The sequence below is a fragment of the Lipotes vexillifer genome, unplaced genomic scaffold, assembly GCF_000442215.2.
Source record: "Lipotes vexillifer unplaced genomic scaffold, Lipotes_vexillifer_v1.1 scaffold1103, whole genome shotgun sequence".
Taxonomy (NCBI): Eukaryota; Metazoa; Chordata; class Mammalia; order Artiodactyla; family Lipotidae; genus Lipotes; species Lipotes vexillifer.
The window spans coordinates 853796-877713 of NW_006775759.1; the positions used below are offsets into that span (position 1 = coordinate 853796).

Here is a 23918-nt window from a genome sequence, read left to right on the forward strand (position 1 = left end):
AATAATACAAACTACACAGGAGCTAATAAGGAGTCAAAGTGCACTAATCTAAAATCATAATCTCATGGGGTTTTATGTTATTTAAAAGTAAAGCTTCCTCCTGCTCCTCAGTTTTGATAAAGTATCAATATTGTCAATTGCCTCTTTGGTGTAACAAAGTAAATTAATCTTCCCGCAATCAGCAATGCATAATCCTAACTCTCCAGACCTTTGTCAAGGATATGAACTCAGAATCTCCTTTTCTGTTCTTATAAGGTCTTCTGAGAGAAGTGATATTTAGGAATGTTCATCTAAGGAACATAGTATCCCTAGTTAAGGTAATTCAAGTTCTACCTTTAGATCAAGCTAGACCAAAAAGTTTTTTCTTTTCTATAATGAGAATTATCTAAGTTTCTGTTGTTATCCTTACTGCCAGGAAGTTCAAAGCCAAATTGCCAGCTCTATGAAAGCAAGTATAAACAATATATAGAGATAGTATATTTGCATTTGTAGTTTTTCTTGAATTTGATCCTTATTTTATCAATATATTTATACATCTTGGGGTGTCTATTTGTAAAGAGGTAGAGTGCAGATAAATACATTTAATTCATATCTCAGGAAGAGTCTGTTCAGAAGACTGAAAGGTGATCCCTCAACATGAAATTCATACATCTTTTTTTTGTGCTATCAAATACAAGGAATACATTTATTTATTTGATAAAGAAAACATGAGAAAAGTGGGTTGAAATGGGCTCAGACTTATTCTCAACTCACCACTGGAGTCTTGGTGTCTGTGCCAACAGTTCAGGAATCAGCAGGCTACCTGGAGATGGTTTATAACAAGAAGTACAAAAACCAGGGCTCTTCTCCAACACCCCTCTGGTCAGTGGAGAAAGCCTGCAGCGAGGCAAGAGGGGAAGCTGCGCCATTCTTCTCACCTCTCCATCACCATTTCATCTTCTGCTTGCTAACCCTGATGTAACTTGAGAGCTGTCCTTGCTTCAGCTGTGCAGTCCAGAAGCCAGAACTTTCTCTAGGAAACTTTTCGTGTTATGAACAGTGGTTACCCCCAGGACAATCCTCACTCCAGGAGTGGTACGGTTCAGGTTATAAACTGTTAGAGCCTCTTCATAGGTGACTCCTCCAATTATAAACACAATGATATCCTGATATCTGTCTCTGAGTGTGCTGGGGCCTAGATAAGGATACAGGTTTTCCTTAAGCTTTCCTTTGATGAGATGGTCCAGGGTCTCATGTAAGAAAGGCTGATGCTGAGTATATACATATTTTACTCCCTTCAATCCTTTGAGGAACTGTTTGGTAATAGCCACAGCGTCTTTGGGGCTGAAGAGGTCACTTCCTCTGACCTGTTTACCACCATATTCAACAACTGTAGACACAAGCTTTCGATACTTCTCAGAAACACCTTTATTCCTAAGGTCCATCATAATCCTGGTAGGCTATTGCTGCTGTGTCGCTCATAATGTAGAGGATAAAGCATCACCAGGCATGCAACATCAAACTCTATCACTTTGGGGTTCTGCAGGAGCCTCTTTACATTCTGGAGAGCACTAGAATGGTCATTTTGACAGGCCAGTTCTTGCTCAACCTCCAAAACCTCCAGCAGATTCCACTCACTGACCAACCGAGACAGCTCTCCAACCACTGTCATGTGCTTTGATACAGTACCAGACATCTTCTTGAATTGTAGGTAATTCTCAACAAAGACCTTCATGTCTGCTATTGATTCTAGTTTTTGCTGTTCTTTTGGTTTCTTCTTCTGAAAGTCTTCCATGAGATTCTTTATGTTGCTACCAATCTCAGCAAAGTTCAGGTACACACTGTTAGCATATAATTCATCATTTTTTGCAGATAGGACCACCTCTCTCATGTCTTTACTGATCCCTGGCACTCTGGAAAGATCAATCCGATTGTTGTTTATGCCCAGTAGTTCATGGACATGGCCTGATATGTCCACTGGTTTAGCAATGGGGTGATGGCATCATCACAGCAATCTAAAATAAGTAGCAAGGGAGGAACCTCAGTCTGCCACAATTCAAACAGTTTATATTCTTTAGTTATCACTTGCTTAACACATTCTGCAAGTCTCTTTGCAGCCTCTGATGAAAGCTGGTAATGAATCATGGGACATTTCTTCAGAGATAAAAGGAGAGCTGTCAGTCCTTGAGTTGCTCTGAATAGTTGGACTGGATCCCAATTTCGACCCTGGCATCAACCCAGAATATTGAGGGAAAACAAATGTGGATTCACAGCAATGTAATCACCATAAAATTCCTGAACCTCAGCCACAACTTCCTGTTCATCAGGTTCAGCTAATGACTTCACATCACTCTTGCTGACCACATTACTGAAATAAATAAAATATATATTGTATTTGGGTCTTCGGAGCTCCTGAATCAGATAATCCACATTCTCCTGCTAGTGTGGGATGGTCTCCTGCAGAGGCAGAGGGTGGCTGTGGCTCACCATGGGGGCAAGGACACTGGCAGCCTGATAACTCTTAAAAATGTTTTTAAAGACTAATTTTAAAAAATGTTTTAAAATTAAAATGGGTCCAAAAATGTTATCCTCATTCACTCACTAGTTTAACTACATTAACTAGTCTATACTGTATATCCCAATACATTAAACAATAAAGATTGTTTTAGCATTGTTATTGTCTTTCAATTGTAAAAACCATATCTCTGGTTTTTGTTATATGTATCACTATGTATTGTAAAGCTTAGCAGATCCTCATGTCAATGGCCAGGAAAACTATCCCTAGCATAGGAGATAGTTATAGCAGGTGCAAAACATCTTATAGAGGACTTTGTTTTTCATTTTATAAAACTTTATTTGATTAAAAATTTGCCTTTTCTGTGTACACTGGAATGCTTTATTCCCTATGCATTTTACAGAGTTAAAATCTCTCATTTTAAATATTACCCCAAAAGGAATTTCAGAAAAAAAAAGGTTTTGTGAAAATAAACTTGACTTTTAAAAAATCATATGGACAAACAACTCTCAAACAAAACTGGATTAATAATATTTCTTGCCTGCTTAACTACATGACAGATTTCTTGTCCCAGTCTCCTTTCTCAAAAACAACATCATGTGGAAACTAAGCTAGAGAAAAGATTCTTCCCTAAGGCAGTTAAGGGAAAGGGAAGGGCCAGAAATTTCTTTGGCAAACAATTCTATGCATAGCCATTTGTGTGTAACTGTTTTGCTTCAAGTACAGTACACTCTTTGGAGGGAAGGTGAAATGTTGTTCAGAGTGGGAGTGGTACTCTCCAACCAGCTGAAGTGCAGGAAGTTATCTACAGCCTCTTCCCCATGCTTGTGGCTGCATCCTGGAATCAACTCTGCCAACCCTATGAGTGCAATACCAGGTTAAAAGCCAATGATAGTTTGGCTGAGATGGTCTCTTCCACTGCAAAACAATGGACAAGATGGGACTGAGAAACAACCACTACATGATGACATTCAATAAAAAATGTTTAGGGGAGATAAAAAAAGGATTTCAAAAACAGGGACAGATAGGCTGGTCAAAAACAAATCACATTTTTGCTAAGAAAATTAGATAAAGGAGAGTGACAGAATGGTGATAGCTTGTTCTTCAGAGGAGATCTGCATGATCTCTTTTTGCTGAAATAGAGGCCAAAGGTTAATTAATTATATTAATTATATTATATTATATTAATGTTCTTTGTTTTCTCAGCTTAAACAAACTAAGGTGCATGGGTACCTTCAAAACAATACATGATAGGAGGAAATGGATCCACAAATGACAATATAGCTATGTTTACACATTCACTAGTTTAACATTGGTCTGTTTGTCATGTACAACCCAATAAACTGGCCAATGAAAGGATCTCTTTAGCATTACAGAGATATAATCTAGGTATAACTTTGAGGGTTTCTGTAAATTAATCAGATTACTATCCTTAAGCATCCATGCATTGATATTATCAGGCATAAAAGAACTTGGTTCAAGCCAGGGGACTTGAACAACCCATGACTAGCCACACTGGCACTATACCTCTTTAGCATACTCATCCTTGTGGCCATCAGATGCTTCATTGCTATGACACTGCTAAATATGTAAAGAACTATGGAATAGTTTGTTGGCTAGTAAAAATGCCTATGGTCTAGTTGCTATTTTACTAGTTATGCAATGTGACATATCTACTGTGGGTTTCTAAGAGACTCGAATCCACAAATATATTCCTCCTGACTCTGCTTCCACATTGCACAGAAGGACACAGGTAAGACAGATTGTCGTATCTCAGAAACAAAGAGGTGGATAACTCTGAATACAGTTTCTTCACACCACAGTTTAGGGCAAAGGATTGCAGAATAAAATTTATGATTTCAGAAAAACAGTATAAAGAAAATAAATATTTGAATGAAAGACAAATTTTTGCTCTAAGATACTATTTTTCCCCCTTAGAGATCAATTAATTTAAAACTAATTGGCTTTGTTTTGGTGTCCCATAACTCTAAGAATGACTTTTTTTTTAATTTTTAATTTTGTTTTATTTATTTTTTTATACAGCAGGTTCTTATTAGTCATCAATTTTATACACATCAGTGTATACATGTCAATCCCAATCGCCCAATTCAGCACACCACCATCCCCACTCCCCCATGGCTTTCCCCTCTTGGTGTCCATACATTTGTTTTCTACATCTGTGTCTCAACCTCTGCCCTGCAAACCGGTTCATTTGTACCATTTTTCTAGGTTCCACATACATGCGTTAATATATGATATTTGTTTTCCTCTTTATGACTTACTTCACCCTGTATGACAGTCTCTAGATCTATTCATTTCTCAAAAAATGACTCAATTTCATTCCTTTTTATGGCTGAGTAATATTCCATTGTATATATGTACCACATCTTCTTTATCCATTCATCTGTCAGTGGGCATTTAGGTTGCTTCCATGACCTGGTTATTGTAAATAGTGCTGCAATGAACATTGGGGTGCATGTGTCTTTTAGAATTATGGTTTTCTCTGGATATATGTCCAGTAGTGGGATTGCTGGATTATATGGTAATTCTATTTTTAGTTTTTTAAGGAACCTCCATACTGTTCTCCATAGTGGCTGTATCAATTTACATTCCCACCAACAGTGCAAGAGGGCTCCCTTTTCTCCACACCCTCTCCAGCATTTGTTGTTTGCAGATTTTCTGATGATGCCCATTCCAACTGGTGTGAGGTGATACCTCATTGTAGATTTGATTTGCATTTCTCTGATAATTAGTGATGTTGAGCAGCTTTTCATGTATTTCTTGGCCATCTGTATGTCTTCTTTGGAGAAATGTCTATTTAGGTCTTCTGCCTATTTTTGGATTGGGTTGTTAGTTTCTTTAATATTGAGCTCCATGAGCTGTTTATATATTTTGGAGATTAATCCTTTGTCTGTTGATTCATTTGCAAATATTTTCTCCCATTCTGAGTGTTGTCTTTTGGTCTTGTTTATTGTTTCCTTTGCTGTGCAAAAGCTTTGAAGTCTCATTAGGTCCCATTTGTTTATTTTTGTTTTTATTTCCTTACTCTAGGAGGTGGATCAAAAAAGATGTTGTGATTTATGTCAAAGAGTGTTCTTCCTATGTTTTCCTCTAAGAGTTTTATAGTGTCCAGTCTTACATTTAGGTCTTGAGTCCATTTTGAGTTTATTTTTGTGTATGGTGTTAGGGAGTGTTCTAATTTCTAAGAATGACTATTAAAGAAATACCTTGAGTGCATGAAAGGCTCCATTCCGTGGATAATTTTGTATAATGTTTCATTCTTCCTTCTTTCCCTGTTATTCAAATTTCTATTAAAAGGTAAGTAATATCATGAAATTTGATGATACACACTGTTAATGCTTTTTGCATAGGGTGAATGAAGGCCTTTTATTTAGGAAGGAAATCATTATGGTTATATTTTGACCGACATCCACTCATCCTCTATTTATGTATCCTTAGTCTCTGTTTTTTTATAATTTCTAGCTTATATTCATAGGGTTTTTAAAAAATTAATGAAAGCCCTCTCATTTTTTTTCATTTACATGTTCAGGTATACATAAACTTAAGTAACTGGACCATATGAAGGAATTGAGTTTGGAGTCTGGATTTTGGTAAAGAGAAAGAGTCATGGGGTTCTGTTAAAATGAGTCTGACAAGTCTTGGCCCAAAGTCACTCTGAGGAAGAATATGTCTTCCTTTGAAAGCAAGAGTATAATCAATATTTTCATAAAATATTAATATGAAGTAGAATATAGTATGTCAAGCCATTATTAACATTTCATTAATGAGGATTTCATTTTTTAAAGGCTATATAACAAGAACAGATTAATCTCATAACCTGAAAGTTTTTACTTCATTATTGCTTCTTTATTTCTGGCTAAATTGTACTTTCAAGTGAGTAGACAGAAACATGATACTATATATTGAATAACTTCAAGTAAATATCCATGCTATTCTTCAGTGTTAAGGGATCTCTTGGCTAATAAAAAGGGTAGATGTGATGCTCTCTCTAGTCCTAAGTACAGTGTGCCCCAACGTAGAGGTTTCTTGAGTTACTGTTAGAGAATGATTCCAATTCTTGGCAGCCTAGTCCCACACTTCAGTATGGATTCCAACTTCTACATCTGTTCAGATGAGCCATTGGCTAAATGGCTGTGTAGTAGTATTCAACAATATTTATTTGTCTTTATGGTGATTTTTAGGACTGGTCATACATACCCCCTTCCTCCTTCATTCCCTTTCTCTTTTCCATGCATATTTTTGAGAGCCCATATGTCTTAGGAATAAAGTTAGTCTGTTAAGAATTCACAGTCTGCTGGGGTTGAGATAAAAATAAAAAATTCTAGTACATTATGGTAAGTGTTATGATACCATGAGAACACAGAGGAGAAACACCTAATCTAGTTTATGGGGATTAGGGGAGACAATTTAAAGATTATACCTGACACAAATACACAGATATTTTCATATACATGTGTTGGCACACATTTTAAAAAACTAGGTTATTATCATTTCAGAAATAAGGTAGTAATGCCTCAGTGTTGGCTGATATGCCTGTCTCCACCATAGTAAAAGAAACACACTGTCTTAATTGGGGGTTAATATTTGCAAACTACTTGACTTTTCTAGTAGAACGGTGGCACATAATTTTGAGATATTAATGCTTTTCTAATCTCTGCTGTATTTTCAACAGCTGACTTATAGTAAATACCAAAGTAAAACTTTTATAATATGCATGGTAGAGTGGAAAGCATGTCAGATTAGTTTTAAAAAAAATAGGTGTTAGTCCTATATAGAAGCATTAACTATGTGATTTTGACCAATTTAACTTAATTAAACCTCAGTTTCTTCATTGGAAACATGAAGAAGCTGAGCAAGATGATTTAAAAAAAGTTTTCTTCTAGATTTAAACATCTGACTTTTATTGAAAAAATCTGGTTTATATTAACATTTTGAAATCATTATAATCAGAAGACAATAGATTTTAAGTTCCCACTCCTAGGAAGTGCTTGTATTATTGATGTTCTCTCCCTCCTTATAAAATTTGACTTCATCTTACTAGTCAGACAGTTCCCATCATACTAGCCAAGACTTGTCAGACTGGTTCTAGTTAGATCATCAGTGACTTCTTTCTTCACCTCAGTCTAGCCTACAAAGTTACTGATAGAGCCTGGATACATACACTTGATGGCAGACCTCGGTCTCCACAGGATCATTCCTTGCTGGTCAGCAATGTATCGGTGAGTTTTCTTCTCTTTTCCTTTGTCTTAAGTTAACTTGTTTAAAGTGGCATGAACCACACTAAGGAATGTGTAGATCTCCAATTTATTATTTGCTTAATGTGGAAAAATACTTTTAATATTTAACATGAAATTATGTCAAGAAATAGGTTTCTTTTCTGTCTATACTAGTGTTCCCCGTCCTCTTGTGACCCATCCCAAATGTTTATGTACTTTCAGAAGAGTTCAACAAAAGATAAAGGCACATGGTGTTTAACAACAGTCTTTTAGTTTGTTTTGCTTTGAGAAAAATAGAATGTGTTTTTAGCTTGGGTTTTATTTGTTCCAAGTTTATTATATTATATTATATTATATTATATTATATTATATTATATTATATTTAATACTCAAAATTATACATCAGAAAAAAATCTAAAGCCATGAAAATCAAACTTACACTTCTTTCTGTAAGTAAATAGTATAAACTAAAATATACATATATGTTTTAAAAGAACAAGAAACAATTTAAGAAGGCAATGTGATTAAATTATTATAGTTGGATTTTTAAAATAAATCCAATGATGTACCTGGCCACAATCAACTTCTCTAATAGAGAAGTCATAATTATTCTGAGGTTGTTTTCTTTAAAAGTTAGAAACTAAACAGTAACAAGATTTCAGTGTACCAGTTTGGGCTCTGAAAATAATTTTATCTTCATGTTAAAATTCACTTTCTCTGATTGAGATATTGGCATGCTCTTTTTAGTTAATTTCTGTTTTGAGAAGAAAACAGTTTGAAAATTATAAAGCTTCTAATGGAATCTTAATAGTGAAAAACACTCAGGCTCTGTAGTTGATAGGAAGAAAGTTCTACATAGTCCTCATGAGAAATTTAATACTCTCTATATTTGTTGATGAATCAACTAAGAGCTACAGACATCACAAATTAAATCAGACTTTTCAAGGCTTCCTGCCTTCTGCAGGTACTTCTCTATAATCCATGATGGTTTTATGTCCTACCCTTTTTACCTGGATTATCTTTAAGAATATTACTATAGAAAACAGTGCTTTTATTTAAACATATAATTTCTATCAAAACTCAAGATTCTAAATTGATTTCAGGCTTTGTCTATGCTAAATCTGAGTGAGTCTGGAGTTTGTGTAGGGGAGTTATAATTTGGAGGTATTGGAACAAATTTTCCTGAGTATAGTCTCTAATTTGAAGCAAAGATGTTTTCAGTCTTGCTTCAGAGTAGATGGAAGATACCTCTCAAGGAAAAACAAACAAACAAAAAACTCCTTCCTGATCTAAAAATTGTACACAAAGTGGAGCATATCGATGTTTGAGTCAGACTAGGAGATGTTCAGAGAATGGGCTAGAGTGAAAAGGATTAAATTTATTAGCACATTTGCTGGAATAAGTGTACAAACAAGAATGCTTTGAAAAAATAGGTATATTGAGATATATAGGCAATTTCTTTTTAAGGCCATTTGCTCATAACTGGGAAGGCATATCAGAAACAGGTGGAGAGTTTTATCAAATGGCATGTTCCTTCCTCTTTGACCAAATTTTTGATAGCCCCTTCCTCACTCCACCTGTTCTAAATGAAAAACACTATGTTATAATTTAAAGGTTAGAAGAAATTTGGACCAGGTAAACATTATTCTTCAGATGCTATCATTTTCTACAAACTCTGATTTTATACTATCCTTTGAATATGAAGAAATCAACACATTAATTTTATAAAAACACATACAACAGAAGGTTAAAGAAGACTTTTTCAGGTATAAGTTTATAGGGAAGAGATTTGAGAAGAATATGTTTGTTAAATATATTTATTATTGATAGGAATGTCTGCCACCTGTATTCACCAGCAACTACTGACAACCAGCAACCACTGACAGCAGACCAAATTTGTAGACATTAATATCTACACATGTTTAGATAGATGAAGGTAAACTGAGTAATATTCAAATGAAATAAAATGGACAACTTTAATTTTTACTTCATAGGGTAAGCATTATCTCTCAACATGTGACCCATGGACCCCCTCCATTAGATTCACTGGGTACTTATTAAAAACAGAAAAGTCCAGTTCCCATCCAAGAAATTCCCATGAATCTCTGGTTGAGGCATGGGAATTGTACTAATAGTTACACAAGGTAATTCTTATTTACTGTACAGTTTGAGAAGAACTGATACAGTACAAAGCCATAAAAAAAGGAACTTGTAAGATAGAAAGAAATTAAAGTGGAAATGAAATAGGTCAGTTTTTGAAGTGGTAGCTCTTTGTTTTATTTAAACTGGTATAATTATACCTCAATGGGAGGTGTTCTCTCGCAGTTTGCCTTTTCCTCCAAGGGAGAAGAGTAGTCATTTATGCAACATAGTGATGATTAAGGAAAAGAGGATAATTTCAGAATGTCTGGAAAACTGAAGGGAGGATACAGACATAATTTGGGTAGTTTGTGTCAGACAGGGAGGGTGGTCTTATTTGGATTAAGAATCTATTTGTTTACAGGGAAAAATCTCAATGTAAAATTAATCTATTGTAGCAACCTCTTCCTTTTTGCCCTGAAATTAGTCAATAGATAATGATACTGAAGGGTCCCTCTACTGAGGTGCAGGTCCAGAGTTGCTTTATGATAGTGTTCCAAGCGTTTAATGCTGTGCCTCACTTCTCCTTCAGCTAAAATCAGTCCTGGTCCATGTAACAACTTTTAGTGAGTTCTCATTGTGTACTAAGTTCTGTATGGAAGAAAACTTTGTTGAGCACCTATTATGTATTGCACATTTTGTAAAATGTTATCTGATTGAATTTTGGCAATACTTTGAGAAACCATTATTGTTCTCTCTCCTTAAAAAGATGAAATAACTGCAGCTCAGATTGTCCAGGGTTAGTAAGTGTTGGATCTAGAACCTGACCTTGGCATTTCTGGCTTTAAAGTCTATGTTCTTTCTACTGTAACACACTGTCTTATCATGTGTGGGAAGCTAAAAGAAGAGTCTTTGGAAAGTTTGCCCTCTAACAGAGAAATGGAAAACGTGCACACATGCATATACACACACAGAGAAAATGTGTATGTATGTGTAGGCATACATGTTTTTATAATGTATAGGCAAAGAAACAGGTCAATACAGGTTAATATGAAAGAATGCACATATATGTTGACGGAGGAAGGGTGGTGGTATAATTTTACTTTCATTGACAGGTCTTTACAAATGTTTTGAAGAATGCACAGACTACCGTTATATAATTTTCTTAAAACTGTCTCTGTATTTAAACAAGATAAGAACATGACCTAACTTTTCCGCACTATCTCAAAGGTGATCAGTGACTGAGAGTACAGCACTTCAATTATATCATCACTGTTTTCTAAAAAAGATTGCAATATTTGCTATTGCGTTAAAATCAAGTTCATCTTAGTGCAGCATTTCATGGAAGGAATTCATCAGTGTGTAATAATTATAACTGTCTAGTGAACCTTTGTTATTTTTTCATTATTGTCTGCTTTCCTCAAAAAATATAATTGCTTCCAATATAATAAGGGAATAAATAGAAACATTCAAGAAAAAAAGCAACATCATGTGCTTCCTTGTCAGCCCTGAGATTTATAATTATGCCTGATGCTTTTGTTCTTGAGGATGGGGCTCTTGGGCAGTTGTGGAGCAGGTCTTCTAAGATGGTCGGTGGTGAAATGAGTGTCTGTCTGTGTTTCATGGCTTTATCAGGGTTAGATTTTAGAGGAACTCCACTAAGTACGTCTCAAAGCACACTCCTTTGGACATATTCTCATCGAAGATGGTGGATAAGAATTGTGGAGAATGTTCTCATGGTTTCAAGCATAATTTGATAGGTTTGAAATGAGTGGATTAGAGGGTAGGAAAGTTTTAAGAGGTTGAGAAAAAATGGGCTGCAGACATACCAGGTCATGCCAGAACCTGCAAGCCAAACCTTCTCCCAGGTACATATATGGCCTGCATGGTTGAGCAATTTCTGAGATTTTTACAATAGTAATTCTGAGATGATAGAACTAAGTTTAGGGGAATCCAAAGTATCAGTCACCATTAAATTCTATCTTACAGTCTTTCAACCTTTTATCTGAAGATGTCAGATGATGTCTTTTTTTTGAAGCTGCAAAAGCAAATACAGAAGGATTTAGCACTCTGTTTAAAGTTGAGCTATGAGTCAGTGCAGAACAAATAATAATTGCTATCATTTGTTTCACATGTACTGTGTACCAACTATTGTTCTAAAATAGCATGTGCATTTAATCTTTATAACAAACAATGGTTATATTATTATACCCATTTCACAGATGAGGAAACTGAGGCTCAGACAGTATTTGCCTAGAGGTGATAATGGCAGAACTGGGAACTAACCCAGGTCTATCTGACTCCAACCCATGCTCTTGATCACAATACTGTACCATCCCCACAATTCCTCCTTTATCTACCTAGGTGATGCTACTGCTATGCTGATTTAACTGTCTTATTGCGTTAAAAGATATAAAAGTTATATTTACAAGGAACAATGTTATTGTTCAATGGATAATCTTCTAAGTAGACCTCTGAGGCTTGTAGACAGGAAGTATCTCTGTGTTTTATAAATTAAGGGATACCACAGTCAAAGATTAGGTAGTTTGCATGTGGTCACAGGAATGGGTGAGTCAGTCAATACTAAAGCTCGAATCTGTCCTCCCAGTTCACCTGTGTACCGAGTCCAATGTTGTCAAGTAGAAGAGTTAAACCAACACAGGTGTCTACCTGACCCAGGAAATGTTGTTACTGTTATTCCTATTACCATTTGAATTTGTATAGAATTATATGGACTTTTAAAAATTGGTTATTGCACATTAAAAGCTTAGCAGATCACAGCAAAATTCAGAGAGGGTATATATAGTAGGATATATATGTATATACACATATATATGTTCTTTACACATAATTCCAACATATATTCTTATTTGATACCTATCAACAACTGTGAGGCAGACAATTTTAATATTATCATGATTTTACAGATAGGAAAACCAAAGATTAGGAAGACAGATTTCCAAATCTCTGAGTAAGTGATTGGTAGAACTGGAGTTTGACATACATTTCTAACTCTGGTCCTGAACTTTCTAATACTCCCTGCTGCTTCCACTACATCATGATCCCTGGAAACACAAGTGCTCCCCTTGGTTAAGCAGAGATAACTTTCCTTTCTTTTTAAACAATTAGCTTAACCCTTGTGTCTAAACTTTCCTAGTCCAGAAAATACCAAAGATAATAAATAATACATCTAAAATATTTCAAACCAATCTTTCAAACCTTATAGTACATTCAAGTTGTAATTAAGCACTTGGATATATATTACTGGATTCAACAGCAAAGCTAGATTTGGGATTCTTTTTTTTTTTAACATCTTTATTAGAGTATAATTGCTTTACAATGGTGTGTTAGTTTCTGCTTTATAACGAAGTGAATCAGTTATACATATACATATGTTCCCATATCTCTTCCCTCTTGCATCTCCCTACCTCCCACCCTCCCTATCCCACCCCTCTAGGTGGTCCCAAACCACCGAGCAGATCTCCCTGTGCTATGTGGCTGCTTCCCACTAGCTAGCTATTTTACGTTTGGTAGTGTATATATGTCCATGCCACTCTCTCACTTTGTCACAGCTTACCCTTTCCCCTCCCCATATCCTCAAGTCCATTCTCCAGTAGGTCTGTGTCTTTATTCCCATCTTACCCCTAGGTTCTTCATGACCTTTTTTTTTTCTTAGATTCCATATATATATGTTAGCATACGGTATTTGTTTTTCTCTTTCTGACTTACTTCACTCTGTATGACAGACTCTAGGTCCATCCACCTCACTACAAATAACTCAATTTCATTTCTTTTTATGGCTGAGTAATATTCCATTGTATATATGTGCCACATCTTCTTTATCCATTCATCTGTCGATGGACACTTAGGTTGCTTCCATGTCCTGACTTGCACTGTTGGTGGGAATGTAAATTGATACAGCTACTATGGAGAACAGTATGGAGCTTCCTTAAAAAACTAAAAATAAAATTACCATATGACCCAGCAATCCCACTACTGGGCATATACCCAGAGAAAACCATAATTCAAAAAGAGTCATGTACCAAAATGTTCATTGCAGCTCTATTTACAATAGCCAGGACATGGAAGGAACCTAAGTGTCCATCAACAGATGAATGGATAAAGAAGATGTGGCACATATATACAATGGGCTTCTTAAGTAGAGTTCTAAGTCCTTGCACAAAACTATACGTCATGGCTGACCATTGGCTTGATGTATAGATTCTTAGAGCTAAAAAGGTCCAAAGATGAGTAGTTTTACACATTTTCTTTACCAGTTGAATCCCTTTCACACATAAGGCTAATGCAAACCCCTGCTGCGTGAAGCAGTGTTGCTCCGGGTGGAGTGGGAATAAGGCTTGGGAGCCTCACCTGTTCCATCTTCTCCTTATCTCCTTAGTCACATGAGGCAATTTGAGGGATTTTTCAACCTGTTTTGAAAACAAATTAATTCCTCATTATGAAGTAGGAATAATGACAAAGCCAACATTTGCTGTGCATGTACTGTGTACTTGGTATAATGCCAATTGCTCCGTAAGTGTTATTCCATTTAATCCTTAGAAGAACCCTATAGTTAGGTTCTATCATTATGCCCATTTACGGGAGGGGAAATGTAGACTTAGAGAAGGTGAGTAACTTGCTTGGAGCCATCTAGCTAGTAAGAGGTAGAGCTGGGGTGAAACCCAAGCTGTTTGACGCAAAAGACCACACCTATATCCACTAAGCAAGAAAATAGAAGTCATTTTCTTAAAGTCTAGAACTTTTTACAATGAGATCGTCGATGAAAACTTGGTCTCCTTATTTATTAGTATCAGATTTATTACTTGTATCTCAAAATTGTGCAGCTAGAAAATATTAAGTAAAAATATTTTATTAAGTAAATATATTTCTTGAATGTCCTCTTCTCCCAAAGATAATTACATAAAAAATCACAATTTACCCTGATTGCAACTAATCTGTTTTGCATATTGCAATAGTATCAGCTTAGATATGAGTGACAGGAAGCTTAGGATAAAGTGGCTTACATAAAATGTCATTTTATTTCAGTTTAATGTAAAACAAGTCTGGAGATAGTCAGGTAGGGGCTGATAGGGAGGTTTACCAAGTAATTAGGAATCTAGGCTTCTACTGCTGTGCTGTCCTATCAACATGAACATATATCCTCCCAATCATGGTTTAGTATGGTTACCAGAGCTCCAACTAGCACATCAGGATTCTACCTGATGGAATAGAGACTCCATTGGTCAGAACTTATATTCATAGGGAGAGTCATGGATAAAGGACATTATTCTATTTTCCAGGGGGCCATATGCTCAACCAAAAATCAAAGATTCTATTATTAAGGAAAATATTTGGGATAGGCACCTATGAGTCTGTAGCACAGACATGCTTAGTTCGAGTGATCAGAGGTATATCCTGTTGTGATGAACAGTAGGCAGATGAGTATATGGGTCTGAAGTTTAGACAAGTAATCTGTATTTATAGATTTGGTAGCCATCAGCATTTAGATATGAATTAAAGACATGGACAGAAAATATTTAGCCCTTTTGGATAAAATAATACTTTTTAAAATAAATTTATTATTTTTGGCTGTGTTGGGTCTTCGTTGCTGCTCATGGCCTTCTCTAGTTAGGGCAAGAGGGGGCTATTCTTCGTTGCGGTGCACAGGCTTCTCATTGCAGTGACTTCTCTTGTTGCGGAGCACGGGATCTAGGCGCACGGGCTTCAGTAGATGCGGCACATGGGCTCAGTAGTTGTGGCTCATGGGCTCTAGAGCGCAGGATCAGTAGTTGTGGCGCACGGGCTTAGTTGCTCCGCAGCATGTGGGATCTTCCTGGACCAGGGCTCGAACCCATGTCCCCTGAATTGGCAGGTGGATTCTTAACCACTGCGCCACCAGGGAAGCCCTAGATAAAATAATACTTTTATAATTTTATGGTATTTGCACAGTAAATTCTACCTTATTCTAATATGAATCTGAGCATATTTCACTGTTATTATTAAAATGCCAATATATTAAAGTATAATTAAGTAAATATATTTATATTAAGTAAATATATAATGATCAACTTCACAAATTTGTGTTCCATGTAAAAGTTAAGACTCAATACTTCCATTATATTATAGGTCAGCAACTGAGGCAGGAAATTCATTAATCAAGAAATCCCTCTTTTGGAAGAATAATACAAACACTAACAAGAGTCAATACATTTCCAGTTGTCCCTCATTGCTAAATTAATTCAGATAGGGTTTTATTATATACAGAAATTTCTAGATTATCTGAGGGATCCTTTGTGTATGGCTTACAGTACTTGCTAGGGAAACAGCAGCCAGGAGGACACCACACAGTCTAGCACATGTTGCAGCTGTCACACTCCAATTTTAAGGCCCATCAGTGGCTTGCACAAAATGCAGTTTTACAAGTCTAGGAATTTAAAAACTGGCTTAGGATGCAAGTAGTCAAGAAACTTAATGACTTCCTCATATGAAACTTGGATTATTTCAAATGACTTGCAGACTCTTAATTTGACCATTCCAAATGATCTGGCATGTAGCCATCAGAAAAATAACGTGAAAAATTATGTTAAAGTTGATTGTTTAAAAAATGCTAAATTTTAATTATAATAATGTTCAGCATTTTTAGGTTATTTGAGGCATGGAAGGCGAGCTTTGGTGGAAACTAAAGAGCAGCTAGATCAATTAAAATTCTCATTGTTTTCATGAATAAAATGAGAGCATACTTCGCATCATTTAAGTTGGGGGTTACAGGATGCTGGAACTTCCGTGATGTTGAATATGCTCTCAGATTTCTCAGCTGAGAAACTTAGGACTTAGATGAAAGGACTTAGTCTTTCAATAAAAGTTCTAAGATGGAGACACAGGTCACTGGTCTTCCAGTTCAGGGTTATTTCCACCATATCATGCCAACTTTCATAAGAGGCATCTAGACAAAGTCATGAGAAATATTTGGTAGAAAGATATCTAATGTTACAAAAAATTTTTCTAAAAGTGACTGCTATACATTAGCAGCTTCGAGAGTGTCTCTAGCTCAGGTTTCTCAACCATTTTTTTCTTCTGATACTACAGCCACAACATAGTCACACACTCCCTGTTAATGCTTTTTTTTTCCTTCCACATTTTAAAGTGCATACAATTCCCTATGACTAGCTGCAACGGTGTCTCTTGTCAATGTTTCTGTGGGAAACTGCTGCTTTTAAAATTGCTTACTCAGATCATTTTGACTTATTATCTTGAGCTGCAAAGAGTGTGAAGAAAATAAAGCAAATATGTTAGTGTAATTAAGTGTTAAAGTAGCTCACTTTATAATTCTATAGACCCATACTAATTACTTAATAATATCTTTAAATTTTTTGCACCCCATCTATCTGTGACTGTAAATTTCTAAACGTCAGGCAGAGTGCCAACCTAAATCTCAGTTTGTAGTTTCCTGTGCCGCATCATACCTGGCTGGGAACTTAATAAAGAGCTAGATGATAACACAGTGGAGGCCAGAGACATTCGTTACAGTTGAATTGTCACTAATAGTTATATAACACACATGTCCAATAAAAGCCTGATGATACCATATTTGTAATCACAAATTCCTTTTAAAGTCGGTGGGAGGAAACATATTATCACTTGAGTTTTATGGTTAGTTAAATATAGGAGTCATTAAGCTATGGGTTTTACCTAAGTTAACAGTTAGTAGTAGGGTTTTCTTTCATTCCCATTATTTATTAAAAACTTACTATTGCACTAAGTAATACTATGCTTATTAAAAACTTATTATGGTACTAAGTAATAATATATTTTTATGTCTATGATTTCAACTTTTAGGTACTTTATAATGTGAAATTGCCACAGAGCCATTTCAATAATTCACAAAGTGTTGTCAGATATTTAAAAACATTATCTTAGAGCTTGGTATAAATAATTTCAACACTGCTTCCCCCACATAAAATTGTTTTTATTGAATAGTCATTGGTGCCATTTTCCAGTATTGAGGGGCATACTAAGAGTATTATAAAACTAATTTTTGTTTCTATGCTAAGAATATTGTGGTGAATAGAGTTCATGACATTACACAGTATTCTTTTTATTAGAATCTGAAAGAATTGTATTGTGGCTAAGTAGTTGCTCAGTTTTAATCTTATGGGTGACATGAAGAATGTAACTGAATAGGGTTTAGTTGTTTTCTTGTTTAGTTTTGTTTAGTTTTGCTTTTGAATTGGCTGCTAGAAAGCTACAAAGTTTGTCATCTGACTTAAGGAAATATCTAGATAGGAATTATGATATGTAGTTTTAGTACTCTTCTCATTTTGTGTTTTCACTTATGTGTTTTCACTTTATTCTTGCATCTCTATGTTTAATTTAATACCATATATGTAAATGTAATTTAATACTATATATCATTTAATAATTATATAAATGTAAATATATATCTTTATAAGCTACCTTAAATCAGTCTAGAACAAGGTAGAATATAAATAAAAATATTTAGAATAAAAACAATGAGTTTCCCACCATTTTTCTTGGTGCTATTAAAAGAAAATGGAAACAGTTGTCTGGTAATTAGACTACCACCTTGTTATGACTGTAACTTCTCTTTGAGAACTTTTCATAGTTATTAGGGTAGGGAATGCACACATAATTCAGTCCAAGGGCCTGGCTGATGCTATCAGACACTTTATAGGTATGTTTGTATAACAGTGGACACGACAGCAGTAGGTTATTTGTAATTTATTTTTTGAATTGTATTTTATTTATTTTTTTATACAGCAGGTTCTTATTAGTCATCAATTTTATACACTTCAGTGTATACATGTCAATCCCAATCACCCAATTCATCACACCATCCCCACCCCCCCCGCCACTTTCCCCACTTGGGGTCCATACATTTGTTCTCTACATCTGTGTCTCTATTTCTGCCCTACAAACTGGTTCACCTGTACTATTTTTCTAGGTTCCACATATATGCATTAATATATGATATTTGTTTTTCTCTTTCTGACTTACTTCACTCTGTATGACAGTCTCTAGATCCATCCACATCTCAACAAATGACCCAATTTCATTCCTTTTTATGGCTGAGTAATATTCCATTGTATATATGTACCACATCTTCTTTATCCATTCGTCTGTCAATGGGCATTTAGGTTGCTTCCATGACCTGGTTATTGTAAATAGTGCTGCAATGAACATTGGGGTGCATGTGTCTTTTAGAATTATGGTTTTCTCTGGATATATGCCCAGTAGTGGGATTGCTGGATTATATGGTAATTCTATTTTTAGTTTTTTAAGGAACCTCCATACTGTTCTCCATAGTGGCTGTATCAATTTACATTCCCATCAACAGTGCAAGAGGGTTCCCTTTTCTCCACACCCTCTCCAGCATTTGTTGTTTGTAGATTTTCAGGTGATGCCCATTCTAACTCGTGTGAGGTGATACTTCACTGTAGTTTTGATTTGCATTTCTCTAATAATTAGTGACGTTGAACAGCTTTTCATGTGTTTCTTGGCTATCTGTATGTCTTCTTTGGAGAAATGTCTATTTAGGTCTTCTGCCCATTTTTGGATTGGGTTTTTTTTTTTCCACACACACACACACACACACACACACACACACACACACTGTATTTTATTTTTACAAGAGATAAATTAACTGACACCATGCATTGTAAATGGATGACTACAACAAAAGCAACAATGATTGCATTTACCAAACACGAAACACACTCAAAATATGTCATAATATTGACATTCAGTCCAGTAATCCTCCACTGTAACAGCTCCTTTACTCTGCAGTGAAAATTGATTTGTATATTTTTTGCCTCTGAGTCCTTGTGGGATTTTTTTTGTTTTATTCAAACAGATAGTCACAAAAATTATAATCATCCTCATCAGTTCACTCAGTCCCATGTAATTTTTTTTTCATTTTCATTTTCTGTTAGCACTTTTATGAATTCATCAGTTTTCCATTAGAGTTCTGAAAATGCTTATTCATTCAGTTCAGCAGTGTAGTCTGTTACCAGAAACCTGTACTTGTCAGAGTCTTTTCCATGAATTCCTTGAAGATGAAACCCTTTATAGGAACATATTTGCAAAAGCATCACAGTGGGTTGTTTGTTTTTTTAATATTGAGCTGCATGAGCTGTTTATATATTTTCGAGATTAATCCTTTGTCCATTGATTAGTTTGCAAATATTTTCTCCCATTCTGAGGGTTGTCTTTTCATCTTGTTTATGGTTTCCTTTGCTGTGCAAAAGCTTTTAAGTTTCATTAGGTACCATTTGTTTATTTTTATTTTTATTTCCATTACTCTAGGAGGTGGATCCAAAAAGATCTTGCTGTGATTTATGTCAAAGAGTGTTAACACTTCCTATGTTTTCCTCTAAGAGTTTTATAGTGTCCAGTCTTACATTTAGGTTTCTAATCCATTTTGAGTTTATTTTTGTGTATGGTGTTAGGGAGTGTTCTAATTTCATTCTTTTACATGCAGCTATCCAGTTTTCCCAGCACTATTTATTGAAGAGACTGTCTTTTCTTCATTGTATATCCTTGCCTCCTTTGTCATAGATTAGTTGACCATAGGTGTGTGGGTTTATCTCTAGGCTTTCTATCCTGTTCCATTGATCTATATTTCTGTTTTTGTGTCAGGACCATATTGTCTTGATTACTGTAGCTTTGTAGTATAGTCTGAAGTCTGGGAGTCTGATTCCTCCATCTCCATTTTTTTCCCTCAAAACTGCTTTGGCTATTTGGGGTCTTTTGTGTCTCCCTACAAATTTTAAGATTTTTGCTCTGGTTCTGTAAGAAATGCCATTGGTAATTTGATAGGGATTGCACTGAATCTGTAGATTGCTTTGGGTAGTATAGTCATTTACACAATATTGATTCTTGCAATCCAAGAACATGGTATATCTCTCCATCTTTTGGTATCATATTTAATTTCTTTCATCAGTGTCTTATAGCTTTCTGCATACAGGGCTTTTGTCTCCCTAGGTAGGTTTATTCCTAGGTATTTTATTCTTTTTGTTGCAATGGTAAATGAGATTGTTTCCTTAATTTCTCTTTCAGATTTTTCATCATTAGTGTATAGGAATGCAAGAGATTTCTGTGCATTAATTTTGTATCCTGCAAATTTACCAAATTCATTGATTAGCTCTAGTAGTTTTCTGGTGGCATCTTTAGGATTCTCTATGTATAGTATCATGTCATCTACAAACACTGACAGTTTTACTTCTTCTTTTACAATGTGTATTCCTTTTATTTCTTTTTCTTCTCTGATTGCCATGGCTAGGACTTCCAAAACTCTGTTGAATAATAGCGGTGAGAGTGGACATCCTTGTCTTGTTCCTGATATTAGAGGAAATGCTTTCAGTTTTTCACCATTGAGACTGATGTATGCTATGGATTTGTCATATATGGCCTTTATTATATTGAGGTAGGTTCCCTCTATGCCCACTCTCTGGAGAGTTTTTATCATAAATGGGTGTTGAATTTTGTCAAAAGTTTTTCTTCATTTATTGAGATGATCATATGTTTTTTATTGTTCGATTTGTTAATATGGTGTATCACATTGAATGATTTACATATATTGAAGAATCCTTGCATCTCTGGGATAAATCACACTTGATCGTGGTGTATGATCCTTTAAACATGTTGTTGGATTCTGTTTGCTAGTATTTTGTTGAGGATCTTTGCATCGATATTCATGAGTGATATTGGTCTGTAATTTTCTTTTTTTGTAGTATCTTTGTCTTGTTTTGATATCATGGTGATGGTGGCCTCATAAAATGAGTTTGGGAGTGTTCCTTCCTCTGCAATTTTTTGGAAGAGTTTGAGAAGAATGGTGTTAGCTCTTCTCTAAATGTTTGATTGAATTCACCTGTGAAGCCATCCCGTTCTGGACTTTTGTTTGTTGGAAGATTTTTAATCTCAGTTTCAATTTCATTACTTGTGATTGGTCTTTTCATATTTTCTATTTCTTCCTGGTTCAGTCTTGGAAGATTATACCTTTCTAAGAATCTGTCCATTTCTTCCAGGTTGTCCATTTTATTGGCATAGAGTTGCTTGTAGTAGTCTCTTAGGATGCTTTGTATTTCTGCAGTGACTGTTGTAACTGTTCCGTTTTCATTTCTAATTTTATTTATTTGGGTCCTCTCCCTCTCTTTCTTGATGAGTCTGGCTAGTGGTTTATCAATTTTGTTTATCTTCTCAAAGATCCAGATTTTAGTTTTATTGATCTTTGCTATTGTTTTCTTTGTTTCTATTTCATTTATTGTTGCTCTGATCTTTATGATTTCTTTCCTTCTGCTAACTTTGGGTTTTGTTTGTTCTTCTTTCTCTAGCTCCTTTCGGTGTAAGGTTAGATTGTTTATTTGAGATTTTTCTTGTTTCTTGAGGTAGGCTTGTATAGCTATAAACTTCCCTCTTAGAACTGCTTTTGCTGCATCTCATAGGTTTTGGATCATCGTGTTTTCATTGTCATTTGTCTCTAGGTATTTTTTGATTTCTTCTCTGATTTCTTTAGTGATCTCTTTGTTGTTTAGTATCGTATTGTTTAGCCTCCATGTGTTTGTGTTTTTTACGTTTTTCTCCCTGTAATTGATTTCTAATCTCATAGTGTTGTGGTCAGAAAAGATGCTGATATGATTTCAATTTTGTTACATTTACTGAGGCTTGATTTGTGACTCAAGATGTGATCTATCCTGGAGAATGTTCCATGTGCACTTGAGAAGAAAGTGTAATCTGCTGTTTTTTGATGGAATGTCCTATAAATATCAATTAAGTCCATATTGTTTAATGTGTCATTTAAAGCTTCTGTTTCCTTATTAATTTTCTGTCTGGATGATCTGTCCATTGGTGTAAGTGAGGTGTTAAAGTCCCCCACTATTATTGTGTTACTGTTGATTTCCTCTTTTATAGCTGTTAGCATTTGCCTTATGTATTGAGGTGCTCCTGTGTTGGGTGCATATATATTTATAATATTTGTTATAACTTCTTCTTGGATTGATCCCTTGATCATTATGTGGTGTCCTTCCTTGTCTCTTGTAACATTCTTTATTTTAAAGTCTATTTTATCTGATATGAGTATTGCTACTCCAGCTTTCTTTAGATTTCCATTTGCATGGAATATCTTTTTTCATCCCCTCACTTTCAGTGTGTGTCCTTAGGTTTGAAGTGGGTCTCTTGTAGACAGCATATATATGGGTCTTGCTTTTGTATCCATTCAGCAAGCCTGTGTCTTTTGGTTGGAGCATTTAATGTATTCCCATTTACAGTAATTATTGATATGTATGTTCCTATTACCATTTTCTTAATTGTTTTGGGTTTGTTTTTGTAGGTCATTTTTTTCTCTTGTGTTTCCCACTTAGAGAAGTTCCTTTAGCATTTGTTGTAGAGCTGGTTTGGTGGTGCTGAATCCTCTTAGCTTTTGCTTGTCTGTAAAGCTTTTGATTTCTCCATCGAATCTGAATGAAATCCTTGCTGGGTAGAGTAATATTGGTTGTAGGTTCTTCCCTTTCATCACTTTAAGTATATCACGCCACTCCCTTCTGGCCTGTAGAGTTTCTGCTAAGAAATCAGCTGTTAACCTTATGGGGATTCCCTTGTATGTTATTTGTCATTTTTCCCTTGCTGCTTTCAGTAATTTTTGTTTGTCTTTAATTTTTGCCAATTTGATTACTATGTGTGTCAGTGTTTTTCTCCTTGGGTTTATCCTGTATGGGACTCTCTGTGCTTCCTGGACTTTGGTGGCTATTTCCTTTCCCATGTTAGGGAAGTTTTCGACTAAAATCTCTTCAAATATTTTTTCTGGTCTTTTTTCTCTCTCTTCTCCTTCTGGGACCCCTATAATGTGGATGTTGTTGTGTTTAATGTTGTCCCAGAGGTCTCTTAGGCTGTCTTCATGTCTTTTCATTCTTTTTTCTTTATTTTGTTCCACAGCAGTGAATTCCATCATTTTGTATTCCAGGTCAGTTATCCGTTCTTCTGCCTTAGTTATTCTGCTATTGATTCCTTCTAGTGTAGTTTTCATTTCAGTTATTGTTTTGTTCACCTCTGTTTGTTTGTTCTAGGTCTTATTAAACATTTCTTGCATCTTCTTG

At 35.3% G+C, this 23918-nt stretch overlaps 1 pseudogene; it reads right to left on the bottom strand.

Annotated features, from left to right (window-relative positions):
• Positions 1 to 932: 932 nt before the first annotated feature.
• LOC103081652 (vacuolar protein sorting-associated protein 45-like) lies at positions 933 to 14190 on the bottom strand (annotated as a pseudogene).
• Positions 14191 to 23918: the final 9728 nt, after the last annotated feature.